The sequence below is a fragment of the Hyperoodon ampullatus genome, assembly GCF_949752795.1.
Source record: "Hyperoodon ampullatus genome assembly, chromosome: 3".
Classification (NCBI taxonomy): domain Eukaryota; kingdom Metazoa; phylum Chordata; class Mammalia; order Artiodactyla; family Ziphiidae; genus Hyperoodon; species Hyperoodon ampullatus.
Window position 1 is genome coordinate 131,429,957 of NC_136916.1, and position 14,048 is coordinate 131,444,004.

A 14,048-nucleotide genomic window follows, 5' to 3' on the forward strand; every position below is an offset into this window, starting at 1 on the left:
GCACAGCACTGACTCCTGGCTCCTCAATTTGGGATGATTTGTTGTCTATTCATGTATTCCACAGATGCAGGGTACATCAAGTTGATTATGGAGCTTTAATCCGCTGCTTCTGAGGCTGCTGGGAGAGGTTTCCCTTTCTCTTCTTTGTTCTCACAGCTCCTGGGTCCCAGCTTTGGATTTGGCCCCGCCTCTGCGTGTAGGTCGCCGGAGGGCGTCTGTTCTTCGCTCAGACAGGACAGGGTTAAAGGAGCAGCCTCTTCCGGGACTCTGGCTCACTCAGGCCGGGCGGGAGGGAGGGGCACGGAGTGCGGGGCGAGCCTGCAGCGGCAGAGGCCGGCGTGACGTTGCACCAGCCCGAGGCGCGCCGTGCGTTCTCCCAGGGAAGCCGCCCCTGGATCCCGGGACCCCGGCAGTGGCGGGCTGCACAGGCTCCCGGAAGGGCGGTGTGGACAGTGACCTGCGCTCGCACACAGGCTTCTTGGCGGCGGCAGCAGCAGCCCCAGAGTCCCACGCCCGTCACTGGGCTCCGCGCTTTCAGTCGTGACTCGCGCCCGTCTGTGGAGCCCCTTTAAGCAGCGCTCTTAATCCCCTCTCCTCGCGCACCAGGAAACCAAGAGGGAAGAAAAAGTCTCTTGCCTCTTCGGCAGCTCCAGAGTTTTCCCGGACTCCCTTCCGGCTAGCTGTGGCACATTAGCCCCCTTCAGGCTGAGTTCTCGCCGCCAGCCCCAGTCCTCTCCCTGCGCTCTGACCGAAGCCCGAGCCTCAGCTTCCAGCACCGCCCGCCCCGGCAGGCGAGCAGACAAGCCTCTCGGACTGGTGAGTGCCGCTCGGCACCGCTCCTCTGTGTGGGAATCTCTCCGCTTTGCCCTACCCAGGTATGTGGGGAGTTTCTTGCCTTTTGGGAGGTCTGGGGTCTTCTGCCAGCGTTCAGTAGGTGTTCTGTAGGAGTTGTTCCACGTGTAGCTGTATTTCTGGTGTATTCGTGGGGAGGAAGGTGATCTCCGCGTCTTACTCTTCCGCCATCTTACCCGGAAGAGCTAGTCTGCTTCGATACAATAAAATCTTGAGAAGGAAAATATGTGCTCTTGTGCTCAAGTTTAAAGTAAACATTCTAAAGGTCACCTAATTTATTGTAGATCCTTTTTCAATTCTTTTTTTTTTTTTTTCTTTTTCTTTCTCTTTGCTCTCTTAGGAATCTGGCTACAGGCTACATTAGAATCATATGGAGCCAATCACTTTTTTAAATCTTGTAATTTTAAATCCTAAAAATCCATATATCCTTAAAGTACAATTAGAGAAGGTAGGCCCAGCATTTCTCAAAGTATGCTCTGAAGAACTCAGAGATATTCTGTGAAGACATGGCTCAGTGGTCAAATACATTTGGGAAACATCATATTCTCTAGAGCCCCCTCCTATTCTATTCTCTATTCTATATTCTATTTATTTTCTCCAGAGTCACCGTCAATATTGGCATATCAAAAGCTCTGAGAAATTCTGCAATAAATGAACCTGTTTAACATTACTGAACCTAAGATTTTGCAAAATTATTTGTGCTCTGAATTTCCTGCCTCAACTTTTTAACCTGTGTGACACCTATTGACCCAGTTTGGAACATACAGGCTTTTGTGATGAGGCAGAGTTGAATGCCAGAAAGAGTATTAAGAAATGGCAGTTACTGGGCCTGGATCCATCTGCTTTGTACCCCGGAACCCCCTCAGTGTTATTTCTCTGCATCTGTAAAACATGGCATGCTTCAGCTCATTGCAGCTCTAACCTTCGGAAAGATAGGCATTCAGAAATGATTTCATGCTTTTTTATGGCTAAAAATAGAAAAAAAAATGATTTCAATGGTTCAGCTGCCGAAAACTAATAGTAAAGCACCAGTAGCTCTCTGTGTGTGTTCAGCAAACCCATGAAAATTCTGCCTGATTAGGTTTTTAAAACCTTTATATGAAGCATTTGTCAAAAGCAGAAAAAAAATTTTTTTAAAAAGAACAATAGATTAATTTTTAAACCATTTGAATCTAAGATACGATAAAAGTCAAGGAAATAAGTTATCAACAATTTTAGTTTCGTAAACAATTTTAATTTTTGTATAAAATATATTGTATGTGTTTTTTAATATGCTAGTGCTCTTTTTAGATATTACTAAACACAGATAGCACCCAGGCTATGAAAACCATAGAAATCTGGATTAATCAGTTTTTGGAATGTGGTTTTATCAGGGTGTTACAAATTAAAAAAGAGAGAGAAAAAATAACTGTATTTTGTATTTCTCCAAAGTTATTAGATAGAAATAAAAATTAATCCAACAAATATTATAAATTAGAGCATTTAGATCTTAATTTTAAAATTATGAAACTATGCAAATAAGAGTAGTTCTAAAAAATGTCCATGAAACCTGTTTTTTTCTGTTTTGTTTTCAATCTAAGTTAATTCTTCCACCCCAGTTAAATATTTCAGATTTCCTCGCAGTGGGATTCAGGCTGATTACTGAGGGGTTCTAGCACCTGAGAATGGCATCTGTCTTCCTGTCACCGTGCCAACTCCTTGGGCGACAAATGAGGGATTTCCCCTTTTTTTTTCCGGTCTTCCCTCCAATGAGGGAGAGACACACTCCTACCTCAGGAAGAGCACCATTTCTCATTACAATTGGTTCCTTTCCTCTACTTTGTGTGAGAGAAAGGCTTGAGATGAAATCCTTTGTCTTTTTAGATATGATTTTTGTTTTCTCACTATTCTTACTGACGTCTTTGTGTGGTGCAGTGGCTGGGATCCCATTGCATTTACATGGCAACCAGGAAATCAGTCATTCACAGTTGCCATGGTAACCAGAGGGGGGCAGGGAGGAGAAGTGCATTTGATCACAGTCGGCTGTGTCCCTTCCTGGAAGCCTACAGAATTTTTAGACAGAGGTCATTATGAACACAACAACAACAAAAAAATACTTTTTGGCATCAAGACAGCTGTGTCCTGGCATCACAAAACATCCTGTATAGGAGGGTGTGGGTGAGCGTGAGGCAGACCTCACAAGGAGGCCAAGGACATTGCCTTCTCCCCTCAGAGCTCAGGGTGCTGCCCTGGTCGCCTAGTAAATCTGTAGAGGGAGGTCTGTGAGCACCAGCTCCGCACTGAATTGCCCAAGCTTCTCTTTAAAGCTTCAGGTCTGCAAAGTAAACGCAGGTAACCAATGTTGTGCAGGACAGTGAGTATCTCGGTGTGGGTGGGAAACACAGCTCTGCTTTTATGGTAAAAGGAGCCCCAAACTGAGGAAGTGGGGCAGGAGGTGCTGTCCCAAGAAAAACGGAAGTGTCTGTTAAGTCGTTTCCTGCCACATCTGCTTCTGGAGCTGAAGGTCGTCATATTTCAAATTTTTAAAAAATGTCACGTGACGCTAACCAATAAGATTATCTTTTACAAGCGTGATAACTAGATCCTTAATCGATAGGCAGATTATGTTTTATAATAGACAACAGGGTCCCTGGAGTCCAGGAACAGACTTGGTTCCTATATTTATCTAGTCTGATCTTTGGGAGCCAGAAATGACCTATAACCAATCACATTTATAACTAAAGTTGAGAATGCACTACTTGATCTTAAAAGTCTTCTAAGGGCAATAACCTAATAGGCCAGGAGATAAGAAGGTTACTCTATGAATGTAGATCCTTTTCTTTGCAAAGTGAAGAAAAAAGTCTCTCATCTTCCTTTTTTTTTTTTTTTTAACAGCAGAATGTTACTATTTTCCTCTTTTGAAGATGAAATGAGCAGACTCTTGATTTCCACCCCTCCTTCCTCCAAATTGCCCCTCCCCCACTACACACACACACACACACACACACACACACACACACACACTCTCTCTCTCTCACACTCTCACTCTCCCTTGTGTTCATCTCAATAAACAGCTCCAGCCTTCATCATTCACTTTAGAGTCTTCCTTACTCTTCCTTCTCCCACATTCAATTTAGAAGCAAATTCTTACAGGTCTGGTTTCAAAATATATCCTGAATTCAATCTCTTCTCACAACCTTTATTCATCCTACCCAAGCCTCCTTATCTTTGTAAATTCTAAAAGAGTCTCCTGACTGGTCTCTGAGTTTCTATTATATCTACTTACATCCTGGTCTCATAATGAAAGTCAGATCATGCCGCGCCCCTGTTCAGACCACTCTCCACCCACCCACAGCTGTACCTAACACTCAGAACACAACCATGACCCACAGAATGCTGCCTGACATGGCCCCTGACTGCCTCTCCCCTTCACTTGTCTGTTCATGCATTCTACTCTACCCATGCTGACCTCTTTGCTGTTCTTTGAATACATCAAGCATTCCCTCATCCCAGGGTCTTTGCACTTGTGGGAATGTTCTTCCTGACATCACTTCCTTCAAGTCTCCAAATGTTGGCTCTTACAAGGAGGTCTTTGTATCAGCCCGAGTCTTGGTAGGAAATAGAAGACACACATTTCTTACAAGAATGAAGGGACTTGTTAGAGGTGTGTGCACGGTTAAGGAAACCAACAGCAAGATTTGATGCCACGTCTAGGCTTGAAGGGGCAAAAGGAAGAAATAGCGTTGCAGGAGCGCTAAGAAAGCTGCAGTCCTGGAGACCCATGGGGCTGCCCAGAGGGAACTGTGGTAGCTGCGGGGAGGAGACCAGGGCCAGAGCAGAATGTGTAGGAATAAACACACTGACTTCACTTTTGGTGTGTTGGCCAAACACAGCTGGAAACCTGAGTCCGAGGCAGTTGAGTACTGTACGTGTTCTCTATTGTTGCATCACAAATTACCCCAAAACACAGCGGCTTGAAACAATAAACATTTATTATCTCTTACAGTTTCTGTGGGTCAGGAATTCGGAAGCAGCTTATCTTGAGGTTTCCGGCCCCAGGTCTCACATGAGATAGCAGTCAATATGTCATTTTTTGAAGGGGTGGAAAACTCATTTCCAAGGTGGCTCACTTAACATGGTTGACAAGCTGTTGCTGGTTTTTGGTAGGAGGCCTAAAATCCTGCTCCCAGGTGGGCCTCCACAGGGCTACGTGAGTGTCCATACAACATGGTACCCAGCCTCCCCCCAGAGTGAGTGATCCAAGAGCCCAAGTGGAAGCTATAGGGTCTTTTATGAACCAGCCTTGGAAATCACACACTGTCACCTCAGCTGCATTCTACTAGTCATATAGATCCATCTAGGGGATGAGACCACACAAGCTGTGAATAGCAGGAGCCAAGAATAATTGGAGGCCATCTTGGAGATACCATCAGGCCCAGAGCAAACCAAAGAGGGTGGAGAATTAATTGAAAAGAGTGGGCAAAAGGTGGAAATCAGGGAGTAACCAGTAGCCTTCCTGACCATCCTACTTAAAATATTGTATGCCACTCTGTTCCACTTTATTTTTCTTCTCAAGACAATGCTACTTGACATAACAAGTATCTATTTGTTAACTATTTTATTTTTGATTCCCCTACCATCATATAAACTCCTTCAGATAAGAGACTTCAACTATTTTGTTTTCTGCTGACACCTAATAAGCTTCCAATAAATAAGTGTGTAGCTGAATGTATAAATTATACCCAATTTTAGATGAAAAGCAAATGCTTTTAAATGACCAATCCAGTGACCATCCAGTGAAAATTTATTTTGCCCCCAAAAGAATACTACTACTCAGTGAATTAGAATTTGCCTCTGGGAGTTTTACAAGCAACACAGTTTTCTCTTGGTCTTTTCTTCCTCTTCATCTGGTGGTGGTGGTATTTTTCCCTTCATTTTAAGGTCAAGTTCTCATTTTTATCCTCTTAAAATAAAGTAAGTTACATTGCCTCTTGTTTATTTGGCTCTCAGTTGAGTTCTGTTTTCAGAGGTCTTATTTATTTTTTATAAATTTATTTATTTAATTTATTTATTTTTGGCTGTGTTGGGTCTTTGTCGCTGTGCGTGGGCTTTCTCTAGTTGTGGTGAGCAGGGGCTACTCTTTGCTGCCGTGCACAGGCTTCTCACTATGGTGGCCTCTCTTGTTGCGGAGCACAGGCTCTAGGCATGTGGGCTTCAGTAGTTGTGGCACGCGGGCTCAGTAGTTGTGGCTCACGGGTTGTAGAGCGCAGGCTCAGTAGTTCTGGCTCACGGGCTTAGTTGCTCCGCGGCATGTGGTATCTTCCCCGACCAGGGCTCGAACCTGCATTGGCAGGAGGATTCTTAACCACTGCACCACCAGGGAAGTCCCCAGAGGTCTTATTTAACAAAATGGCTCTCCTGAGAAAAATGAATCCTTCCCTCTTAATCTTCCCTCTTATTTCCCCTCTTCTATTTTTTCATAAAACCTGCCAAGGGCAACTGTGGGGACTTCTGTGGCACCTGTGAGGCTAAAGAGATTGCTGACCTCTGGTTACTGAGGGTCAGAAGAGAACAGATTGCAAGCAGAGAACATCGCTTGTGGAGCCCACGTTCACGATGTTCTCCCTATTGACTGACCATGAGAAGAAGAAGGCAGCCCCAGGAACATCTGTACCCAAATCTAGAGTGGGTGGAGGATGCTTTTTCTCCTCCAGCAGCCCTAGAGGGTGCATCATTAACACCTCTGCAGATATGAAGTGGGAGAAACTGATCCCTTATGTTATGAAGCAGCTTCCCTCGGAGTGGAGGAGACAAGCTGGTTGTCAAAGTAGTGAGACGACATGACTTGATGCCCCGTGTGCATACTTATCATTCCACACAACATCTGCACAGTAGCGTTCATTGTAACTGCTTTTTGTAATGTGGTACACCTAGTTTCACCATCTGTACCAGAGCCAGCAGCTTTTATCTTTTGTTAATACTAACCTAATCCTGGCCATGAGCTCAGTTGGTTAGAGTATGGTGCTACTTCATAACCCTCATCATTTACATGTATTATAAATGTGAATAATGAGTAATTCTTGTAAAGTTCATTCATTTAACAAAGAGTTAGTGAGTGCTTACTATGTATCAGGAACCATCAAGACCCTGGCTAATCAAGGTGAGCACGCAGTTATCTTCCTAGAAATTTAGGGGTAGAAAGGTGTTTTTATTTTCCCATCTGATGATTGTTGTAAGTGGCGGGTCTTTGAAGAATTTCCCTAGACTATTGTTCCAGAATAAAATGGGAGTCTGTCTCGCTAACGATTAAGCAAATCCAGTCATTCTGAACACATTAGTTTCTTCCTTGAAATCTTATTTTTTCTCTAGTGGAGTCCTCTCAGTTACGGGCAAGTACAACGTTTTTCCCTCTTGACTGCATTATTTGAGGTTATTGTTGCCACCTTCTTCAGGTATAAAACCATTGATGTACGTAATCCTTAAGTAAAGATTCAGGTCATGTAGTTTCCCATGCTTATATCAGAGCACCACGTGTGTTTAAAGGGATTTTTTAAAGTCATATTTATGCTGTCAGTTTTCAGCTAGTATAACTCTACTTTCTAGATGCAAAAATTTGGTGGTGGGGAGTTAGGGGGAATGTCTGTTAATATTTAATAGCAAACAAATGGCTTGGCTGTGGTCTGGGTGAATTTCAGTATTTTGAGCTGGGAAAGAATCAGTGACAATCACTGGTCTTGAGCAAGTAACCCACTCTTTTCATTTGAAAACAAAGCCATTAATGACAATGTATAAACTAATGACAGATTTGCTTCCTAACATGATACTGTAGGATATAATTTTTTTTAATTATAAATAAATCTACAGATGTTTGGCTTATAATCTTCCTCCTAAAATTAATCTCTGTACCTCACTTGAAATGCTTTTGCCTTCATTCATATATGCAACAAATATTTATTGCACACCTACTATGTGCTGTGCACTGCACACTGTACCAGAGATACAGCATTGAGTAGGACATGACCTATGTGTTCTAGAATTCCACAGGTGGTAGAGGATGGAGAAAGGGAAACACACAAGGACAATACAATGTGATAAGAGCTGTAATCAGGATAAGCAATAGGTGATTTGTGGAGGAGCGGGGGTAACAACTAACCCAGCCATTTCCTTTGAGAAAACTGTACAAGTAAAAGTAGTAATTTGCTAAGAAATCTTATTTATTGATGACGTTTGCCAAATCAGTCATTTGAGATTTTCACATTTACTATACACCAGCAAATCTTCTCTGCTGAAATTACCCTGTGTAATCATGCAAGTAATACTTAAAGAATGTTGAATAACTTCTTACAAAAGTAACTTGAATCATTTTTGTAACACTTCATGGGAAGTTATAGCAAATATTTCACATTACTGAAAATGCACTTTCCAAGTTTACAGATTGTGAGGAGAGCCATCAACTGACAAACCTTCACAAGAGCTTTCTACATATACTGGTCCTTCCTTACCATCTAAGTAAATAATAGATTTTGCCTCTTGGTTTAATATTCTTACTTGGTTGGCATTTCAAGGTTTTTCCTGTTTCAGCATCAATAGCACATTTTCCTTCTCTTCTCATTTTCTGATTCCTAAAACATTTTGGGTCATATTTTAAGCAGCCTTGGTGGTTTGTTTGCTCCTTCTCTTAAAATTCTGTAAAATGTATGCTCTTGTATCTTCAAAGGGTCAGTAGTACTCATAACTTTCTTCCACAGGACCTAATGGTTCAGATTCCCCTAAAGTTAACAAACATGTACTGAGCACGCACAGCATATAGAGACCAGAGATACAGCCCTGCCCTCAGACAGCACTCAGTCTAGTTAGACTCCAGCAGACTTGGGAGTAGAGACAGATTCACCACCCAACACTCAACATCACAATTCCCTCCCCAGCTCCTATGGTTCTGTTTCTGAAATTCTATCACAGGAAAATCCAAAGTGAGAAACTTAAGACTTATGAGAAAAGTAGAGCTGGGGAGATCAAGGTCATAAGCAAACCTACGAATATTCTTTACAGTAGGGAAATCACCAAAGACATGAAGACAGAAGGTCCCCAAACATCTTTTATTGCCCAGCCTTTTGCCACCTTATTTACCATCAAAATAGGTCATCCTTTCTGGCAATGTATTTGGCAGAGAAAATCAAATCTTGCCTTTCTGCCTTGCCTGCAAATTACCGGAGTTATTACCGTATAGCTTTTCTTTCAAGACACTTCAGAATGATTTACTCCTGTGATGTTAATCTCACTGATTCGTATCCTTTAATTCTGACATTCTTTTCAAAGGATTGTTTTTCCCAGGCTTTGCTTGTGTACAATGTTCTCTAACCTCTGCCAAACTTCATTGCTGACTCCCTCTTCTTGATCTTGTTTCTTGTTTCCTGTTGTCCCTGCTTTTCTGTATGCATCTTCGGAGACTTTTTAGAGGGGACACGTTGTATTTTGAAGAATTGCTCTTTGTTTTTATGGTAAGAATGCACTTGGTTTAAACTCTTTCATTACCCTAGTGGACAGTCCAGCCCTACCTTCCACTGGTGGAGGGTTTGAAACATTTTCTGGGAAGACCAGAACTTCAGACATGAAGCAGGCCGTGTCCACTCAGGGAGTGTCTGGCCTTTGTTCCTACTTAAGCTGGCCAAACCCTCCCTGTGCACAGCTGTTTGGATCCACAGCCAGGCCTCTATGGCTCTTTCTCGCCTGTCTCCAGCTCTGATTCGATTGCCTTCCCCAGCTCCTGTGTGCGTCCTTTCTGTGTCCCTCCATACCCGGTGTGTCTTCACCAAGACCTCCCGCTACATGATTAGCCCTCCTCCAGCACCCCTCGGCTTCCATCTACCCTTTGTCTCTGAGCCCACACCCTCCCTCCTTCCCTTCCCATCAACTCTTGTATTTGTTAGGAAAGCAAATTTCTTGAACTCATTGATCATTGGCAACCTCCCCAGGGCTTTACGTATGTAGTACAAATATATATACACTTGGGTTAACAACCCAAATGAGTTCAATCGTGGTGATATTTCAGGCAATGTGAGGGAAGAATCTGGGGTACTTCACACTATCCAGTTAGCCCCCTAGTTAGCCCTGCCCAGGGCAAAGGGAAAGGAAAACTCATGCTTCTCTGGAGGAAGAGGTGGCCATGGCTTGGCAAACCCCTTGTCCTATTAACTTTTGTGCTGGGCTATGCAGCAGAGACTGACATTTCCCATTTGTGAGGGTCAGCGGCTCTCTCTCTCTCTCTCTCTCTCTCTCAAGAAAGATTAGTTCTACCCACCCTGACCCCTGGCTCTCTTTAAACCAAATATGATTCAGTCTCTTTGGCTCCCTAACAGCTGGGGGTAGGCTCAGATGTCTCAGGGGAGGGAATGATTGTGCTGACACAGAGATCAGATCATGACTATGCCTCTTTTTCAAAAGAAGTCTTTAGAGAGACTTCTATTCCTTTTAGTTGATCCAAGAAATGCCTGGAATTCTGGATTTTCTGTGATAAGATAACAGCTCAATGATTCATTTATTTATTCCTTTTTAAAAAAATTTATTAAATTTTATTTTTGGCTGTGTTGGGTCTTTGTTACTGCACGGGCTTTCTCTAGTTGCGGTGAGCGGGGGCTGCTCTTCGTTGCGGTGCGTGGGCTTTTCATTGAGGTGGCTTCTCTTGTTGCAGAGCATGGGCCCTAGGCACATGGGCTTCAGTAGTTGTGTCACGTGGGCTTCAGTAGTCGTGGCACATGGGCTCTAGAGCGTAGGCTCGGTGGTTGTGGAGCACAGGCTTAGTTGCTCCATGGCATGTGGGATGTTCCCAGACCAGGGCTCGAACCCATGTCCCTTGCATTGGCAGGTGGATTCTTAACCACTGTGCCACCAGGAAAGCCTCCATTTATTTATTCTCAATGACTATTTGGCACAACAATTAAGCAAGCCATTAAATGTATCATTCATGCATATGAGTGGACAGGATTTATTAATATACGAATTCACCTTCTTATTCTCATTTCACCATTCCGTCTCCAGCGCAGCCCACACATGCCCTCAAGGAGCCGCAGTGCTGGTTGGTTGCTGGCTCCTTCCGGAGACAATAGAATAAGGAAGGGGAGAGGGAGACCCATACTCCATACTGAGACGTGGGCGGAAAAGCAGGGAGGGCTTAGCCAGAGAAGGCAAGTCAATCAAAACAGTAAAGAAATAGCTGAGCAAGGCAAGGGGGGAGGACAGAGGGAGGAACAGTATTTAACAAGATTAGAGGAAGAGTCTGGGGATTTGGCATGAGAGGCTCTGGGACAGCTGTGAGGTGGCAAAAACCAGAGAATTCAGGAGGGAATGTGAAAAGGGTTTCTGGCTTATTAATTAGTCTCTGGCTTATAAATTAGTTTCTGGCTTATAAATTAGTCTCTGGCTTATAAATTAGTGTACTTTAAGTCTCCTTGCATCTGGAAATGCAAGTAAAGAATAGCTTTCTTTCCTTTTTTTTTTCTGTTTCTTTTAAAAATTTATTTTCTAAATAACTTTTTGTTGCCAGACTGTGCTTCTTTATAAGCAATTCACTGCAGAAATGAAACCAGGAGTTGCCCCAGGATTGTTTAGGGTTACCTAGAGAACAAATATTCAGAATTTGGTATGTATGTACCATGGCTTTCTGCAGACGATTTGAGAAAAAAAAAAAAAATAGAGGGATCATTGTTCCTTACCCCATGACCAACTTCTCATATCAGAAATTTCCTTTTTTCCCCTTCCCCAGGCACCCAAAGGAAAACAACAGCAGTTTTGGAATTTCTGCCAATGATGCTTTTTCATTACACAAACTTCTGTTAAGCGCCTGCTATGTGACAAGTAAAGATGAATGGAACCTGGCCCTAGCCTTAAGGGCTGATACTGATGAGCGAGGTGGACATATTAGCAACTTGTTAAAACACTGCAGTTAGTGCCTCTATGGAGACAGAGGCAAGGCACTGTGCACTCATGGGGCAAGGAAGACTCGCCTCTGTTTCCGTGGTCAGGGGAGGTTTTTGAGAGAAGCTGGGTCTGAAGGGATAAGTGGGGGTCACCAGCAGAAAAATGGAGGAAAGAATAAGGGTGTTTCTGGCCAAAGGAAGAGCATAGGCCAAGATGCAGAGGAGAAAAGAGCATGGCCCCAGGAGAAACCATGAAGGTGGGTGTAGAACGGGTGGATGTAGGGTTGCAACAGGTTAGCTAAGAAGTTTAGGATGTAGGTGGGTGGTGTTACAGAAGGCCTTGTATGCCATGCAAAGGAATTAAGACTTGTATCCTGCAAGCAATGAGGAAGGGAGATTCTGAAAAATTATAGCAGAGCAGTGACTTGCTCACCTCTTCATCTTAGAGATGGACTTCTAGTGGGCATAGCTTAGAAGAGAGACTGAGGTAGGAGGACAAAGTAGAAAGTATTGCAGTCATCTAGGGAAAACCAAAATATTGTTGGAATAAGACCATGGCCACGGTAATGGAGAGGAAGTTTAGTGGAAGAGCTAATTTCATGGCGGGTATGAAGGATGAGGAACTTTAAATCAGACATGGGGTAACAAAGGCAGATGATTCTGATATTATTCTTATATTCCTGCTCTAGGCAACTGGTTTGTTGTATTCCTCACTCAATAAAATTCAGAATACAGAAAGGAGAACAAGCTTTGGATAAGTCAATATGTATAATTTGGGGACTGTTGATATCAAAGAATTCCAAGGAACATCCAGCTAGAATGCTCAATAACGCAGGAGAGATAACAGACCCAAATCATGGCTTCCCTATTACCATCGACCTCCTCTGCCAGGTACATGTAAGAAGTACAGGTATCAATGCCTACAAACAGGGCCACTGATGACTGTTGAAGCATTTTACAGGCTTCTGTTTTATGTATAGACTCATGTTTAGTTACTGATGGCATGAATGGTTCATGGTGAGATGTAATTATATCTCCTAAGAAATGGACACTTTAAAATCTAGCTTTTAGCTTTGAAGAGAGGTTGGTTGATACTTCCCAGCAATGGGCAGGTTAACCTACTGAGAGTTTTATAAGGGCCAGAGATGGAAGAACAGATCAGAAGGCAGCAGGCCAAATTCCTAGAGATTTTAGTGTCTGAAAGAGATTTCCCTATGTAGACATAAAGATAAGTACCAGCCACTCTCTGATGGTTGAGGGAGAGAGAAGGGAGGGAGAGAGGATTTAAACAACAGAAAGGACCTGTCTGAATCCAGAGTTCATGCCAGAATCTGCCACTAGTTTAAAATTAACCAAAGATTTGTTTCCAAAATCTTTCCAACCATTCATAATTGTGCTTCTCATTTTTCTTAGACTTGATATCATATATATTTAAATTTTCATTTAAAAGCTTCCAGTAACCTTTGGCACCAAGATTCCTGATTTGGAGGTAATCCATGTCTGATCTTCATTGGGTTGTAGGAGGTTGTGGGAATGTTATCCAATCCTCTTTCACGACTACAATTCTATTTACTGGTGGTTCAAAAGTAGTTCCTCATTTTAAATCTTGAATCAATCCACTTTGTAATTTTTTGATGTTAGTGATGTTAGTCCTTTTTTTTTTTTTAATTAATTAATTTATTTTTGTCTGTGTTGGGTCTTTGCTGCGCGCGGGCTTTCTCTAGTTGTGGTGAGCGGGGGCTACTCTTGGTTATGGTGCACAGGCTTCTCATTGCGGTGGCTTCTCTCGTTGCGGAGCATGGGCTCTAGGCGTGCAGGCTTCAGTAGTTGTGGCATGCGGGCTCACTAGTTGTGGCTCATGGGCTCTAGAGTGCAGACTCAGTAGTTGTGGCGCACTGGCTTAGTTGCTCCACGGCATGTGGAATCTTCCCAGGCCAGGGCTCGAACCCATGTCCCCTGCATTGGCAGGCAGATTCTTAACCACTGCGCCACCAGGGAAGCCCCCAGGGTCCTTTTTGATAAAAGATTTCTAGGAAGAAATAAGCAAACTCTGTTTATGGAACATCAAATCGAAACAAGGAGTATCCTAGGGACTGTCTCAGAACATTCCATAGAAATTAAATTCTGTACCTTCCAGGTTAATGTGATGTAGTCCTCAAGGTGGGTTAGGAAGGCTCACCTGATGACTTCCCTGATTATAGAGTTATCCTGCATCCGCCTTAGATTTCCAACATTTCTTGTTAGTTTACTTGCTGGAGGGGTAAGGCAAGCCTGGATTAAAAAACAGAGCTGAGAATTAACCGT